The 15,713-nt window shown below is 40.8% G+C and overlaps 2 non-coding genes across 2 annotated transcripts; both read left to right on the plus strand.

The window, feature by feature from the left end:
• Positions 1 to 1,815: 1,815 nt before the first annotated feature.
• Positions 1,816 to 1,889, plus strand: TRNAN-AUU (transfer RNA asparagine (anticodon AUU)). Its single transcript has one exon. It is a non-coding gene; the product is annotated as a tRNA-Asn (tRNA).
• Positions 1,890 to 4,153: 2,264 nt separating this feature from the next.
• TRNAN-AUU (transfer RNA asparagine (anticodon AUU)) lies at positions 4,154 to 4,227 on the plus strand. The gene has a single exon. It is a non-coding gene; the product is annotated as a tRNA-Asn (tRNA).
• The last annotated feature ends 11,486 nt before the right edge of the window (positions 4,228 to 15,713 follow it).

Consider the following 15,713-nt stretch of genomic DNA (forward strand, 5'->3'; position numbering starts at 1 on the left):
ATGTGGAAGTCTGTTTAATGTGAAAACAAGGTGATATCTAATTAGCACACAGGTAAGGAATTAAGAAAATCTTTATTTAAGGGAGAAGATGTTTCTCACAAAATTGTTGACCCAATGCATCATTGAAATTCAAGCTGGAAAGATGATTTTAATATATCACTTGTACATTTTGTATTGCTCTTCTGGTGACAATGTAGTTTGTTTTTGTCAATTACCATTTTAATAATAGGGTAAAGAAAATGAAGTGGATTTTTGAAAGAAAACAATACTGTCAATATACTATTAAAACAAATTAAAATGGTAAAAGTTATTGTACTTTAAGTAAAAATAAAAGAGACAAAATATCAATCCCAGTTTTGGATTACTTTAATTAACAAAAAAAATGCATATAGCAGAGGATAGTTTCAATCTGCCTACCTCTGGGTTATGGGCCCAGCATGCTTCCATTGCAGTACTCTGCTGCACATGTAAGTTCAAGAGATCCTGAAGCACTCACTCATCATGGGAAAGTACCAATGTGTTTCTTCGTTGGTTAATGGAAGAAACATCTTACAAAAACTCTCCAGATTATTGACTTTTTTACGTTTTTCTAGGAAACGTTTTAGAAGAATGCTTATTAGCATTTGTCAGTATGTACTTTTGCAAAGTGTCTCTGTGGCGCAATCAGTTAGTGTGTACGGCTATTAACCAAAAGGTTGGTGGTTCAATCCCACCCAGGGACGTAATTGACCTTGTTATCAGATTTTGGTGATCTTTAAGTAGACAAGTCAAATTTCATACCCCCTGTTATGGTGTAGGGTACCTGGCCTTCTCTGATGTAATCAGAGTTAGATTTGATTCAGTGATTTTATAAAAACATCTAGGAAGCACAATTTAGCATTGGGTTGCAGAGAAAAAGAAATATGCTGGCAAAAAAATCAAATTGCGTGATTAAACAGCTCTTCATTTTCTGGCTTTATTTTTATGCTAACAAATTTGTTCTCTGAAAAGTGTCCACAAAGCCAAGTCTCTGATTAACACCTTTGTAGGGATGGTTTTTCACCTATTACTAAATTAAACTTGCTTCATTGGAAAGGCAGCAAGATGTATCCTCATTTCAATGTCTACTGAAATAATACAGGTTGACACCAGGAAACATTAACGCCACTGCATCCTTGCTGCTTTCTCATGTGGAAGTCTGTTTAATGTGAAAACAAGGTGATATCTAATTAGCACACAGGTAAGGAATTAAGAAAATCTTTATTTAAGGGTGAAGATGTTTCTCACAAAATTGTTGACCCAATGCATCATTGAAATTCAAGCTGGAAAGATGATTTTAATATATCACTTGTACATTTTGTATTGCTCTTCTGGTGACAATGTAGTTTGTTTTTGTCAATTACCATTTTAATAATAGGGTAAAGAAAATGAAGTGGATTTTTGAAAGAAAACAATACTGTCAATATACTATTAAAACAAATTAAAATGGTAAAAGTTATTGTACTTTAAGTAAAAATAAAAGAGACAAAATATCAATCCCAGTTTTGGATTACTTTAATTAACAAAAAAAATGCATATAGCAGAGGATAGTTTCAATCTGCCTACCTCTGGGTTATGGGCCCAGCATGCTTCCATTGCAGTACTCTGCTGCACATGTAAGTGCAAGAGATCCTGAAGCACTCACTCATCATGGGAAAGTACCAATGTGTTTCTTCGTTGGTTGATGGAAGAAACATCTTACAAAAACTCTCCAGATTATTGACTTTTTAAAGTTTTTCTAGGAAACGTTTTAGATGAATGCTTATTAGCCTTTGTCAGTATGGACTTTTGCAAAGTGTCTCTGTGGCGCAATCGGTTAGTGTGTTTGGCTATTAACCAAAAGGTTGGTGGTTCAATCCCACCCAGGGACGTAATTAACCTTGTGATCAGATTTTGGTGATATTTAAGTAGACAAGTCAAAATTTCAAACCTCCTCTTATGGTGTAGGGTACATGGCCTTCTTTGATGTAATCAGAGTTAGATTTGATTCAGTGATTTTATAAAAAACAGCTAGGAAGCACAATTTAGCAGTGGGTTGCAGAGAAAAAGAAATATGCTGGCAAAAAAATCTAATTGAGTGATTAAACAGCTCTTCATTTTCTGGCTTTATTTTTATGCTAACAAATTTGTTCTCTGAAAAGTGTCCACAAAGCCAAGTCTCTGATTAACACCTTTGTAAGGATGGTTTTTCACCTATTACTAAATTAAACTTGCTTCATTGGAAAGGCAGCAAGATGCATCCTCATTTCAATGTGTACTGAAATAATACAAGTTGACACCAGGAAACATTAACGCCACTGCATCCTTGCTGCTTTCTCATGTGGAAGTCTGTTTAATGTGAAAACAAGGTGATATCTAATTAGCACACAGGTAAGGAATTAAGAAAATCTTTATTTAAGGGTGAAGATGTTTCTCACAAAATTGTTGACCCAATGCAACATTGAAATTCAAGCTGGAAAGATGATTTTAATATATCACTTGTACATTTTGTATTGCTCTTCTGGTGACAATGTAGTTTGTTTTTGTCAATTACCATTTTAATAATAGGGTAAAGAAAATGAAGTGGATTTTTGAAAGAAAACAATACTGTCAATATACTATTAAAACAAATTAAAATGGTAAAAGTTATTGTACTTTAAGTAAAAATAAAAGAGACAAAATATCAATCCCAGTTTTGGATTACTTTAATTAACAAAAAAAAAATGCATATAGCAGAGGATAGTTTCAATCTGCCTACCTCTCGGTTATGAGCCCAGCATGCTTCCATTGCAGTACTCTGCTGCACATGTAAGTTCAAGAGATCCTGAAGCACTCACTCATCATGGGAAAGTACCAATGTGTTTCTTCGTTGGTTGATGGAAGAAACATCTTACAAAAACTCTCCAGATTATTGACTTTTTAAAGTTTTTCTAGGAAACGTTTTAGATGAATGCTTATTAGCCTTTGTCAGTATGGACTTTTGCAAAGTGTCTCTGTGGTGCAATCAGTTAGTATGTACGGCTATTAACCAAAAGGTTGGTGGTTCAATCCCACCCAGGGACCTAATTGACCTTGTTATCAGATTTTGGTGATCTTTAAGTAGACAAGTCAAATTTCATACCCCCTGTTATGGTGTAGGGTACCTGGCCTTCTCTGATGTAATCAGAGTTAGATTTGATTCAGTGATTTTATAAAAACATCTAGGAAGCACAATTTAGCATTGGGTTGCAGAGAAAAAGAAATATGCTGGCAAAAAAATCAAATTGCGTGATTAAACAGCTCTTCATTTTCTGGCTTTATTTTTATGCTAACAAATTTGTTCTCTGAAAAGTGTCCACAAAGCCAAGTCTCTGATTAACACCTTTGTAGGGATGGTTTTTCACCTATTACTAAATTAAACTTGCTTCATTGGAAAGGCAGCAAGATGTATCCTCATTTCAATGTCTACTGAAATAATACAGGTTGACACCAGGAAACATTAACGCCACTGCATCCTTGCTGCTTTCTCATGTGGAAGTCTGTTTAATGTGAAAACAAGGTGATATCTAATTAGCACACAGGTAAGGAATTAAGAAAATCTTTATTTAAGGGTGAAGATGTTTCTCACAAAATTGTTGACCCAATGCATCATTGAAATTCAAGCTGGAAAGATGATTTTAATATATCACTTGTACATTTTGTATTGCTCTTCTGGTGACAATGTAGTTTGTTTTTGTCAATTACCATTTTAATAATAGGGTAAAGAAAATGAAGTGGATTTTTGAAAGAAAACAATACTGTCAATATACTATTAAAACAAATTAAAATGGTAAAAGTTATTGTACTTTAAGTAAAAATAAAAGAGACAAAATATCAATCCCAGTTTTGGATTACTTTAATTAACAAAAAAAATGCATATAGCAGAGGATAGTTTCAATCTGCCTACCTCTGGGTTATGGGCCCAGCATGCTTCCATTGCAGTACTCTGCTGCACATGTAAGTGCAAGAGATCCTGAAGCACTCACTCATCATGGGAAAGTACCAATGTGTTTCTTCGTTGGTTGATGGAAGAAACATCTTACAAAAACTCTCCAGATTATTGACTTTTTAAAGTTTTTCTAGGAAACGTTTTAGATGAATGCTTATTAGCCTTTGTCAGTATGGACTTTTGCAAAGTGTCTCTGTGGCGCAATCGGTTAGTGTGTTTGGCTATTAACCAAAAGGTTGGTGGTTCAATCCCACCCAGGGACGTAATTAACCTTGTGATCAGATTTTGGTGATATTTAAGTAGACAAGTCAAAATTTCAAACCTCCTCTTATGGTGTAGGGTACATGGCCTTCTTTGATGTAATCAGAGTTAGATTTGATTCAGTGATTTTATAAAAAACAGCTAGGAAGCACAATTTAGCAGTGGGTTGCAGAGAAAAAGAAATATGCTGGCAAAAAAATCCAATTGAGTGATTAAACAGCTCTTCATTTTCTGGCTTTATTTTTATGCTAACAAATTTGTTCTCTGAAAAGTGTCCACAAAGCCAAGTCTCTGATTAACACCTTTGTAAGGATGGTTTTTCACCTATTACTAAATTAAACTTGCTTCATTGGAAAGGCAGCAAGATGCATCCTCATTTCAATGTGTACTGAAATAATACAAGTTGACACCAGGAAACATTAACGCCACTGCATCCTTGCTGCTTTCTCATGTGGAAGTCTGTTTAATGTGAAAACAAGGTGATATCTAATTAGCACACAGGTAAGGAATTAAGAAAATCTTTATTTAAGGGTGAAGATGTTTCTCACAAAATTGTTGACCCAATGCAACATTGAAATTCAAGCTGGAAAGATGATTTTAATATATCACTTGTACATTTTGTATTGCTCTTCTGGTGACAATGTAGTTTGTTTTTGTCAATTACCATTTTAATAATAGGGTAAAGAAAATGAAGTGGATTTTTGAAAGAAAACAATACTGTCAATATACTATTAAAACAAATTAAAATGGTAAAAGTTATTGTACTTTAAGTAAAAATAAAAGAGACAAAATATCAATCCCAGTTTTGGATTACTTTAATTAACAAAAAAAAAATGCATATAGCAGAGGATAGTTTCAATCTGCCTACCTCTCGGTTATGAGCCCAGCATGCTTCCATTGCAGTACTCTGCTGCACATGTAAGTTCAAGAGATCCTGAAGCACTCACTCATCATGGGAAAGTACCAATGTGTTTCTTCGTTGGTTGATGGAAGAAACATCTTACAAAAACTCTCCAGATTATTGACTTTTTAAAGTTTTTCTAGGAAACGTTTTAGATGAATGCTTATTAGCCTTTGTCAGTATGGACTTTTGCAAAGTGTCTCTGTGGTGCAATCAGTTAGTATGTATGGCTATTAACCAAAAGGTTGGTGGTTCAATCCCACCCAGGGACCTAATTGACCTTGTTATCAGATTTTGGTGATCTTTAAGTAGACAAGTCAAAATTTCAAACCCCCTGTTATGGTGTAGGGTACCTGGCCTTCTCTGATGTAATCAGAGTTAGATTTGATTCAGTGATTTTATAAAAACAGCTAGGAAGCACAATTTAGCAGTGGGTTGCAGAGAAAAAAAATATGCTGGCAGAAAAATCCAATTGAGTGATTAAACAGCTCTTTATTTTCTGGCTTTATTTTTATGCTAACAAATTTGTTCTCTGAAAAGTGTCCACAAAGCCAAGTCTCTGATCAACACCTTTGTAAGGATGGTTTTTCACCTATTACTAAATTAAACTTGCTTCATTGGAAAGGCAGCAAGATGCATCCTCATTTCAATGTCTACTGAAATAATACAGGTTGACACCTGGAAACATTAACGCCACTGCATCCTTGCTGCTTTCTCATGTGGAAGTCTGTTTAATGTGAAAACAAGGTGATATCTAATTAGCACACAGGTAAGGAATTAAGAAAATCTTTATTTAAGGGTGAAGATGTTTCTCACAAAATCGTTGCCCCAATGCATCATTGAAATTCAAGCTGGAAAGATGATTTTAATATATCACTTGTACATTTTGTATTGCTCTTCTGGTGACAATGTAGTTTGTTTTTGTCAATTACCATTTTAATAATAGGGTAAAGAAAATGAAGTGGATTTTTGAAAGAAAACAATACTGTCAATATACTATTAAAACAAATTAAAATGGTAAAAGTTATTGTACTTTAAGTAAAAATAAAAGAGACAAAATATCAATCCCAGTTTTGGATTACTTTAATTAACAAAAAAAAAATGCATATAGCAGAGGATAGTTTCAATCTGCCTACCTCTGGGTTATGGGCCCAGCATGCTTCCATTGCAGTACTCTGCTGCACATGTAAGTGCAAGAGATCCTGAAGCACTCACTCATCATGGGAAAGTACCAATGTGTTTCTTCGTTGGTTGATGGAAGAAACATTTTACAAAAACTCTCCAGATTATTGACTTTTTAAAGTTTTTCTAGGAAACGTTTTAGATGAATGCTTATTAGCCTTTGTCAGTATGGACTTTTGCAAAGTGTCTCTGTGGCGCAATCAGTTAGTATGTACGGCTATTAACCATACGGTTGGTGGTTCAATCCCACCCAGGGACCTAATTGACCTTGTTATCAGATTTTGGTGATCTTTAAGTAGACAAGTCAAAATTTCAAATCCCCTGTTATGGGGGTTGAGGAGCCAGCACCACTCACACACTAGTCCCCAGGTGCAGCACTCAACCCCCGGGATACCCGGAGCAACAAAATGGAGATTCAGGCCAACAGGCCACACCCCTACCTATGAGACCATGCCTCCATTTTACCATTGCGCTGCTTATCTGCGCGCACTGCATTACAATCTCCCTCGCTGCCTCTCTGGGTGTCACCAATGATAGTGACACCTTTGCCATGCTTGTAGCAGCTGGTCCTAAGATCTACGCCTCCAGCCCTGAGTGTTTGCCCTTGTGACTTGTTGATCATCATAGCGAAGCAGATTCTTACAGAAAACTGCAGGGGCTTAGATTGAAAAGAAAAACATTGACGAACCCATCATTTCAGCAACAGGGTCTGCCACACGGCTGACTGAAATGACTGGTTGGTTTGGACCCCCACCAAAAAAGAAGCAATCAATCTCTCCTTGCACAAACTGGCTCTACAGAGGCAAGATGTCCACCTCATCATCCTCCGATTCCTCACCCCTTTCACTGTGTACATCGCCCTCCTCACAGATTATTAATTCGTCCCCACTGGAATCCACCATCTCAGATCCCTGTGTACTTTCTGGAGGCAATTGCTGGTGAATGTCTCCACGGAGGAATTGATTATAATTCATTTTGATGATCATCATCTTCTCCACATTTTCTGGAAGTAACCTCGTACGCCGATTGCTGACAAGGTGAGTGGCTGCACTAAACACTCTTTTGGAGTACACACTGGAGGGAGGGCAACTTAGGTAGAATAAAGCCAGTTTGTGCAAGGGCCTCCAAATTGCCTCTTTTTCCTGCCAGTATACATACGGACTGTCTGACGTGCCTACCTGGATGCGGTCACTCATATAATCCTCCACCATTCTTTCAAAGGTGACAGAATCATATGCAGTGACAGTAGACAACATGTCAGTAATCGTTGCCAGGTCTTCAGTCCGGACCAGATGTCAGCACTCACTCCAGACTGCCCTGCATCACCGCCAGCGGGTGGGCTCGGAATTCTTAGCCTTTTCCTCGCACCCCCAGTTGCGGGAGAATGTGAAGGAGGAGCTGTTGACGGGTCACGTTCGACTTGACAATTTTCTCACCAGCAGGTCTTTGAACCTCTGCAGACTTGTGTCTGCAGGAAAGAGAGATACAATGTAGGTTTTAAATCTAGGATCGAGCACGGTGGCCAAAATTTATTGCTCTGATTTCAACAGATTGAATCCTGGTTAAGCGAATTAAGGGCTCCATCCACAAGTCCCACATGCCTAGCGGAATCGCTCTGTTTTAGCTCCTCCTTCAATGTCTCCAGCTTCTTCTGCAAAAGCCTGATGAGGGGAATGACCTGACTCAGGCTGGCAGTGTCTGAACTGACTTCACGTGTGGCAAGTTCAAAGGATTGCAGAACCTTGCACAACGTTGAAATTATTCTCCACTGCGCTTGAGTCAGGTGCATTCCCCCTCCTTTGCCTATATCGTGGGTAGATGTATAGGCTTGAATGGCCTTTTGCTGCTCCTCCATCCTCTGAAGCATATAGAGGGTTGAATTCCACCTCGTTACCACCTCTTGCGTCAGAGGATGGCAGGGCAGGTTCAGGAATGTTTGGTGGTGCTTCAGTCTTCGGCACGCGGTGGCTGAATGCAGAAAGTGGCCCGCAATTCTTCGGGCCACCGACAGCATCTCTTGCACGCCCCTGTCGTTTTTTAAATAATTCTGCACCACCAAATTCAATGTATGTGCAAAACATGGGACGTGCTGGAATTTGCCCAGATGTAATGCACGCACAATATTGGTGGCGTTGTCCGATGTCACAAATCCCCAGGAGAGTCAAATTGGGGTAAGCCATTCTGCGATGATGTTCCTCAGTTTCCGTAAGAGGTTGTCAGCTGTGTGCCTCTTATGGAAAGCGGTGATACAAAGCGTAGCCTGCCTAGGAACGAGTTGGCATTTGCGAGATGCTGCTACTGGTGCCGCCGCTGCTGTTCTTGCTGCGGGAGGCAATACATCTACCCAGTGGGCTGTCACAGTCATATAGTCCTGAGTCTGCCCTGCTCCACTTAACCACGGACATGTGGACTAGTGGACATTGGGTACAACTGCATTTTTTAGGACACTGGTGACTCTTTTTCTGAGGTCTGTGTACATTTTCGGTATCGCCTGCCTAGAGAAATGGAACCTAGATGGCATTTGGTACCGGGGACACAGTACCTCAATCAAGTCTCTAGTTGCCTCTGAATTAACGATGGATACCGGAACCACGTTTCTCACCACCCAGGCTGACAAGACCTGAGTTATCCGCTTTGCAGCAGGATGACTGCTGTGATATTTCATCTTCCTCGCAAAGGACTGTTGGACAGTCAATTGCCTACTGGAAGTAGTACAAGTGGTCTTCCGACTTCCCCTCTGGGATGACGATCGACTCCCAGCAGCAACAACAGCAGCGCCAGCAGCAGTAGGCGTTACACTCAAGGATGCATCGGAGAAATCCCAGGCAGGAGAGGACTCGTCAGACTTGCCAGTGACATGGCCTGCAGGACTATTGGCTCTCCTGTCTAAGGAGGAAATTGACACTGAGGGAGTTGGTGGTGTGGTTTGCAGGAGCTTGGTTACAAAAGGAAGGGATTTAGTGGTCAGTGGACTGCTTCCGCTGTCATCCAAAGTTTTTGAACTTGTCACTGACTTATGATTAATGCGCTGCAGGTGACGTATAAGGGAGGATGTTCTGAGGTGGTTAACGTCCTTACCCCTACTTATTACAGCTTGACAAAGGCAACACATGGCTTGACACCTGTTGTCCGCATTTGTGTACAGGATGCATACCTTCATGTCCAAATTTATCCATCTCATCAGTCGTACCTCAGATTTGCGGTACAGGACTGTCATTGCCAATTTCAGACGTTGCTGTTTGGTCTCTCCACGGCCCAGAGAATTTTCACCAAGGTAATGGTGGAAATGATGGTTCTCCTGCGCAAGCAATGTGTCACAATTATCCCGTACTTGAGCGATCTCATAAAAGCGAGATCAAGAGAGCAGTTGCTGAACAGCGTATCACTTTCACTGAAAGTGTTACAGCAACACGGCTGGATTTTCAATATCCCAAAGTCGCAGTTGGTTCCTACGACTCGTCTGTCTTTATTGGGCATGATTCTGGACACAGACCAGAAGAGGGTTTATCTCCCGATAGAAAAGGCCCAGGAACTCATGACTCTTGTCAGTAACCTATTGAAACCAAAACTTGTGTCAGTGCATCACTGCACTCGAGTCCTGGGAAAGATGGTGGCATCATACAAAGCCATTCCATTCGGCAGGTTCCATGCGAGGACTTTCCAATGGGACCTACTGGACAAGTGGTCTGGGTCACATTTACAGATGCATTGGTTGATCACCCTGTCCCCCAGGGTCAGGGTATCACTCCTGTGGTGGCTGCAGAGTGCTCACCTTCTCGAGTGACGCAGATTCGGCATTCAGGACTGGATCCTGGTGACCACAGATGCAAGCCTCCAAGGTTGGGGAGCAGTCACACAGGGAAGAAATTTCCAAGGTCTTTGGTCAAGTCAAGAGACTTGTCTTCACATCAACATCCTGAAACTAGGGGCCATATACAATGCCCTACGTCAAGCGGAGACCTTACTTTGCGACCAACCGGTTCTGATCCAGTCAGACAACGTCACCGCAGTGGCTCATGTAAACCGCCAAGGCGGCACAAGGAGCAGAGTGGCGATGGCACAAGCTACCTTTGCATTTTTCTCCCAAACGAAGGACACTAGAATGAAAATTTTAAAGCCTCCTGTTAGTGCTTTATCTACACGGTATAGCCCTGAATTTTCCAATGCGTAGCTCTTTGCAAAAGAGAGATATTGGCAAGGAAAAGCTGTCTTGTACCTTTGCATTTTTCTCCCAAACGAAGGACACTAGAAAGAAAATTTTAAAGCCTCCTGTTAGGCCATCATCTACACGGCATAGCCCTGAATTTTCCAATGCGTAGCTCTTTGCAAAAGAGAGATATTGGCAAGGAAAAGCTGTCTTGTACCTTTGCATTTTTCTCCCAAACGAAGGACACTAGAAAGAAAATGTTAAAGCCTCCTGTTAGGCCATCATCTACACGGCATAGCCCTGAATTTTCCAATGTGCAGCTCTTTGCAAAAGAGAGATATTGGCAAGGAAAAGCTGTCTTGTACCTTTGCATTTTTCTCCCAAACGAAGGAAACTAGAATGAAAATTTTAAAGCCTCCTGTTAGTGCTTCATCTACACGGTATAGCCCTGAATTTTCCAATGCGTAGCTCTTTGCAAAAGAGAGATATTGGCAAGGAAAAGCTGTCTTTCAACTCTTCCACAACTGAAAAACAGATAGTGTTCCCAAGCCTTCCATCCTGTAATATCTTCAGTCTCTCGTCAATGAAGAAAACAATCCCTCCAGCAGACTCTTCAACCACGATACAAGATCACAGCCAAAAGGGCGAGAAGCAACTACACTTGCGTTTAACCAAAATGGCTAAAATTTAGTGGAGGAAAGTGCAGTGCACCAAAACATAAGCTGACACAATCATGGAGAATGCGCCAGCATATATGCTCTTCTATCTATATTTTGCAAACCTGCTCTTGTCCCCTCCAGCTGCTCCATGTAGATTTGACGCCTGGCAAGGTGCATAACCCACTGACAAGCAGGCACACTCCTGCATGAGTTTTCACTCTCACTAGCAGGATGATACACATTCATTTGCATGTGCTCCACCTCTGACACACCGCCCACCCAACCACCCAGTCACCAGAGCCACCCACAAGCCAACTGGCTCCGTGATTTAATTTGCACAGTGCAGTCATCCAGGCAGCATGTCCTTCTCAATGGAATAATCTCTGGTTCCATGGAATCTTCCGCATTGGAATGCTGCGGAACAAAAAGGATTTAAACATTCAGCTTGCTAGCATTCAATGTACCTGCGGCTTGGCTCTAGCACATGGGTCTTCATCCTGTGGCCCTCCAGCTGCTGTGAAACTACACATCCCAGCATGCCCTGCCACAGTTTTGCTATTAAGGTATGCTAAAACTGAGGCAGGGCATGCTGGTATATGTAGTTCCACAGCAGCTGGAGGGTCGCAGGTTGAAGACCCATATTCTAGCATGCCTGTTCTATGATGCATGTTCCGTGATGTCACAATCAGCTTGGAATGGGGTGTCTAGCATGCATTTGCTGACAGCCACTTGAGGGAGACACACATCAGGAGATGCAGCATATCGGAGGTCTTCGATGCCTTTCCAGCAAATGCACACCACCAGCTGCTGGTCTGGACACAAAACAATACCCACAATTGAAGGCTCAAAATGCCCAACTACAGGATTAATGTAAGTAGTGAATTTAGGAATGAATTTAGAAGTAGGAAATTAAGTTAGTTCACAAGTACATTCAAATTCCGATCTAAAGTCTAGGTAGGCCTCACGTCCTGGCAGCCCCCAGCATTTAAAAATGCCTTGATTAGAGGTAGGGAATTAAATGTAGATAAGAAGTAGACACAAAATAACACTCCACAGAGCAATTATCAGGTGTCTTTATCAATTGTTGCATTTAAAAAATCAAGCAATTAGGGAACACAATGTTGCGACAATGTAACCCTATTTGCAAAATAGTACTAAATAAGTTTGTCGATGTAAGACATTTGCAAAGGCGCAAACAAAACACGCTGGAAAATGCAACTGAATCTGTTTTTGGAGGTTAGAATAGATGCAGGATCAAGTAGCTCAATGGGTAGGGTGTTTGATTAGAATTCAACAGGTTATAGATTTGAATCCTGGGTATGATAGTTTGAGGTGTTATTTAATAAAGTATGTTTATATATTAGTCACACATGGCTTACTTTTACAAATGGCATGTCACCAGTTAGTGCTGACTGCTGATATGCCATTTGCACAAACACCCCATGTGTGACTGTATATGCATTTAAGGAGGGCACCCCGGCAATACCACAAACCATTGAGTGTCAAGTATACTAGATATATCTTCATATCTCATGTGCTTTCTCTGAGACCAATCTTGTTATGCCCCTTCCCCACAAGGCATGCGCCTTTTGTCCATATTGCAAAAATGGGGAGGGGAGGGGGGGGGGGCATATAATTCTCTGTCACAGGGCACCAAAAAGTCTAGTTATGGCTCTGGTATGCATTATGTAATCTGGCAGACCATATCTCCAACACTGGCTGGTTGGAATAGAAATCCGGTTATCTATGTGAGCAAATGACCATCAACGATTTACTCTCAAACACTAGAAAATGGACAAACATGGTCCCCTAAACAAATTGGTTAAATTTTGGGTTTAACCAATTTGTGTAATGACCATTTTTGACCACTTTTCTAGTGTTTGGGAGCAAATGGTTAATTGACATTTGCTACTATACATTACCAGATTTTCATTCCACCCATCCAGACTGGATAGATAGCCTGACAGATAATTGTGTAGTGTATGCCCAGGATAACTGTGTCAGTTGTGCTTTCTTTTATGACGGCACATAAATGGGTGGGCAGATCCAGAGCAAGCACTGCCCACTCATGCATAGTTGTCAACTGATGTGAAGTTCCAGGGGGCAATCTCAGTTATAAAGAAAAGTATCTGGAAATTGTCCCTAGTTTAAAAATAAAATAAAAAAAAATTGATCAACTCCATTTATTTAGTATGATATCCCAGCAGTCAGAACAACATACTTTATTAAATAACACATCTCAAACTACCATACCCAGGATTCAAACCTATAACCTGTTGAATTCTAATCAAACACCCTACCTATTGAGCTATTTGATCCTGCATAAAAATTGTGAACATTATATGAAGCTATTGGTACTTTGCAAAAAAAAAGTATCAGCATTACAACGCAGCAGATCCATGCAGTTTGCAGTCACACACTACATGTATCTGCTCAGCCACAATGCTGATTATTTCTTCACAAAGTACAAGGTGAGCTCCAAACAGAATTCTCTAGCTTAGAATTATACCTTTCTATGCCAAACCTAGAAGTCGGGCCCCCCACCCTGGGATCCCCCAGAGGGTGGCCTGCACCGTCATGCGGCAGGCTTGTCCGTTTTGGAAGCAGGCTGATGGGCAGCCCAGGCTTGCTTCAGTCTGGGCTTGGCAGGTCTGGAAGCATGAGCTTGCTTTGGGTATGCCTGACCTTGGGTACGCTTTACCTGAGGGATGAAAGGGCCAAGGGAAAGTACTTTTAGCCTTCTGCGTGGTAGGAGTCATACGAGGTAGGCAAGCTGTTTTAGCAGTAGCCAGATCAGCTACAATCTTATTGAGGTCTTCTCCAAAGAGAGTGTCTCCCTTGAAAGGAAGCACCTCCAGGGTTTTCTTGGAATCCATATCCACCGACCAGGATCTCAACCAGCTGTATAAAGTATTACCTTGGAACTGGCTCTCCACTCCCCATTATCTGGTTATCATGGCTTCCTCCGCCAGTGTCCAGACTCGCTTGCTGAAGCTCGGCCACTTCTTCCTAGCAGCAGGCTCCTGGATCACTGGGCAGCAGAAGTGCTTGGGAGCCGGAAGGGGGCGGAGCAATCAGGCAGGCAGTTGCAGTGCTGCCCAGCTATCTGTGGTGTGAGAAGAAGCAGGGGCACCCCACCGCTGGCAGTGCTGCAGCTAGCGGTGGTGGCAGCGGCGAGGCTGCTGGGCTGGGTCTTGAAAAAGGTGGAAAGAAGGGTTTTACGGCATGGAATGTACAAACTGCGAGACCCTGCTGGTAGCGCCTTTGTCTATTTAGTAGGAAGGGCACGTAACAGCCGGGGGGCAATGGAGGAAGCCCCTTTAGGGCTGGAGCCCCTTCAGGGCTGGAGCCCGGCGGCAACTGACTCCGTTGTCTCTGGCAGTTCTGCCCCTGGACTAGAGGAATGGTCAAGAACATGGCAACATTTAATGCCAAAAAATGCAAAATCATACACGTCTCAAAAATGCAAAGGCTAACTATAATATTAAGGGCATTATAATGGCAAGAGGAAAGCTATCTAAGTATTACTATTTCAGGTGAGCAATGTAACAAAGCAATAGGAAAGGCAAGTCAGATGCTTGTTTGCATAGGTTAAAGAACCAGTAGCAGAAAAAAGTAATACAGGTTGAGTATCCCATATGCAAATATTCCGAAATACGGAATATTCCGAAATACGGACTTTTTTGAGTGAGACTGAGATAGTGAAACCTTTGTTTTTTGATGGCTCAGTGTACACAAACTTTGTTTAATACTCAAAGTTATTAAAAATATTGTATTAAATGAACTTCAGACTGTGTGTATAAGGTGTATATGACACATGAATGAATTCTGTGAATGTACACACACTTTGTTTAATGCACAAAGTTATAAAAAATATTGGCTAAAATGACCTTCAGGCTGTGTGTATAAGGTGTATATGAAACATAAATGCATTCTGTGCTTAGATTTAGGTCCCATCACCATAATATCTCGTTATGGTATGCAATTATTCCAAAATACAGAAAAATCCGATATCCAAAATTCCTCTGGTCCCAAGCATTTTGGATAAGGGATACTCAACCTGTAATGCCACTGTATAGGTCCTTGGTACAGCCACATTTAGAATCCTGTGTTCAGTTCCAGAAGCCATATCTCCAGAAGGCTGTAAATACATTAGGGCAACTAAAATTGTGCATGGCCTACATCACAAAACTTACCTGGAAATACTAAAAAATGTTGATGTGTATAGTTTGGAGAAGGGAAGAGGGAACATACAGTAATAGAAACATTTAAATATATAGGGAGGAATGTAATAGGGTGTGAGAATCAGAAAGTGAGAGATTTTGTGTTTTTTCCTGTTGTTTTTTTTTTTTATTGTTTGTTTTTTAAAGTGGCAATCCTTTACATGGCAAAACCAGGTTGATATTTGCCATGTAAAGGATTGCCACCGTGGGCATGTGTAGAAGGGGCACTGCTACTGTTGGCATTATGTGTGTAAGCTGCACTGATATGGTGGTTATGTGTATAAAGGGCACTGCGACTGTGGGTATTATTATTATTATTATTATTACATGCGGTGTAATGACAATAAGATAGTGCTACTGTGTGGCATATTTTGAT

Source organism: Pseudophryne corroboree (assembly GCF_028390025.1).
Source record: "Pseudophryne corroboree isolate aPseCor3 chromosome 11 unlocalized genomic scaffold, aPseCor3.hap2 SUPER_11_unloc_2, whole genome shotgun sequence".
NCBI classification, from domain to species: domain Eukaryota; kingdom Metazoa; phylum Chordata; class Amphibia; order Anura; family Myobatrachidae; genus Pseudophryne; species Pseudophryne corroboree.